The sequence below is a fragment of the Lycium ferocissimum genome, chromosome 6 (assembly GCF_029784015.1).
Source record: "Lycium ferocissimum isolate CSIRO_LF1 chromosome 6, AGI_CSIRO_Lferr_CH_V1, whole genome shotgun sequence".
NCBI classification, from domain to species: domain Eukaryota; kingdom Viridiplantae; phylum Streptophyta; class Magnoliopsida; order Solanales; family Solanaceae; genus Lycium; species Lycium ferocissimum.
In genome coordinates this window covers 26,656,935-26,659,270 of record NC_081347.1, presented here as the reverse complement: position 1 = coordinate 26,659,270, position 2,336 = coordinate 26,656,935, and the positions used below count along the sequence as shown (strand labels likewise).

Genomic DNA, 2,336 nt, shown 5'->3' with positions numbered 1-2,336 from the left:
CATATTTCCTGTGGGATTCGACCCCAACCTTGTTGGGTTACTATATTTGACATCATCCGCTTTACGCTAATAAAAGGTGTAATTTGAGCGTATTAAATTTTGGCACCATTGCCGGGGAATACGGTTTTGAAATTACTAAATAGTGTCTGCTTTGATTGAAATCTTTTACTTATTCCATCACACCTTGTTTGCTATTCCTTGTAAATCAGGTGAACATGAATCAGAATCAGCAAAACCAACGTGGAGCAGCTGTAACCAGGGTGGTCAATTGAATGATCACGCGAATGAAACAGATGAAGAGAATGTCTTTGATGATCTTGTTCTTTGAGGAGGACTATGCATCTGCTATTGTTCATCCTCGGGTTGGGGCTACAAGTGTCAAAATTGACTCCTCTTTCTGCCAGTTATTGAAGCTTAAGGGCTACTTTCAATATTCTACCGAGAATTACCCTCAACGCCATTTGCAGAATTTTATGGATGTATGTGCTCATCACATCCAAAACAATGTTCCACACGATGCTATTCGGCTGAGGCTTTTCAAATATTCCTTAGCTGGAGATGCGAGAGCATGGTTCGAGAAGCTGCCCCGAAATTCTATTAATACATGGGCAGAGATGGTAGCAGTCTTTCTCAAAAAGTAGTATCCTCCCCAAAGAAGGCTGAGATTCGTGACAAGATCTATGAATTCAAGTAACGACCAGGGGAACAATTATATAAAGCTTGGGAGAGATTTAAAGAATATTTGTAGAAATTTCCAAGTCATGGTTTTTCGGATCACATATTAATAGAGAAGTTCTACCGGGGGCTGGATCCCGTGACGCAATCTATTGCAAATAACGCAGCTGATTTTTGTTTTATGGATAAATCTTACCGACGAGTGACCAACATACTTAACAGGCTGACTACGCACAATCAAGCTTGGCACTCGAACAATGCCAACATTGTGCCCTATGGTAGTGTCATGATCCAGAATATGGTGAAGGAGAATCAAGATACCTAGCAAACCTTGCAACAAATATTTCCTTATTGACCAAAAAGTTTGATGAGACCCAGATCAAGAAGGTAAATGTTTGCGAAGATGAGTCAGGTATGCCAAAGGGGATGTACCAGGTCCAAGAGGGTCTATTTCATGAGGAAACTCCTATGCAAGTTAAAGATGCTAACTATGTGAACAATTCTCAAGGGGGTTATCAAAGGCAGAATTACCAAGGGGGTTATCAAAGGAAGAATTACCGAATCAGAATCAATGGAGACCTCAGTAGGGCCAAGGTACCTACAACAACAACAACCCAGGGAACTACAACAATAATTATGGTGGTGCGAACCAAGAGAGCTACAACAATAACAACAATTTTAGGAATAAGAGTTCCAATCCTTACATTCCACCGAAAGGGCAGTCAACAGAGCAAGGTAGTCCGAGGGTTGAGGCAATGCTTGAGAAGTTTCTAACAAATCAAACCAAGTCAGAAAGGACGTTATCGGGGCTAACAGAGACAGTGGGATCTCATACAGCAGCTATTCAGAAGCTCGAGTCACAGATGCATGATATTTCTAGAGAGGAGCACCCTCCTAAAAAGGGAAAAATTTCTAGTGATACTATTTCAAATTCGAAAAATGGGAAAAGCAGTGTAGACCGTGTGTTTGCCATTAGTACTCGGAGTGGTAAAGTACTCCAAGGTGCTGAAAAGAAGGTTGTTGATCTCGAGCAGATTGATGAAGAGGAAGAGGTGCAATCTGAGGCACAAATTATTATTGACGAGAAAGTTGTTGATATTCCAGAAAGTTCGAAGAGGCTGATGACAAGAGCAAGCAAGCTGTGAAAGGGGATCTCCGCCCTCTGACTCAGCTTTTCAAATCTAAACCTCCCTTTCCTCATAGGTTGGTGGAGAAGAAGGAAGATGCTAAGTTCGAAAAATATTATGATCAGCTGAAGCAACTATCTTTGAACTTTCCATTCCTGGATGCTATTAAGGAGTTGCCCGGTTTTGCGAAGTACTTGAAGGTTCTGTTGACCAAGAAGAAGACGATGCAATATGAAACCGTGAGCTTGACTCACACTGTGAGTTCCATCATTTCAATAACTACTGTCCAGAAAAAGAGAGATCCTGGGGCGTTCACCATTCCTTGTTCTGTTGCGTACCATTATTTTGCTTGTGCTCTGTGTGATAATGGGGCGAGTATAAATTTGATGCCACTTTCTATCTACAAGCAATCAGGTTTGGGGATGCCAAGGTCGACTACTATGAGATTACAGATGGCTGATAGATCTATTAAAAAGCCTGTTGGCGTGGTTGACGATGTCCTTATACGGGTTGGTAAATTTATGTTGCCCGCTG

General features: G+C 41.6%; 1 non-coding gene across 1 annotated transcript; it reads right to left on the bottom strand.

Moving 5' to 3' along the window:
• Window positions 1-662: 662 nt before the first annotated feature.
• Window positions 663-768, bottom strand: LOC132061717 (small nucleolar RNA R71). The gene has a single exon (XR_009416137.1). It is a non-coding gene; the product is annotated as a small nucleolar RNA R71 (small nucleolar RNA).
• Between the last annotated feature and the right edge of the window lie 1,568 nt (window positions 769-2,336).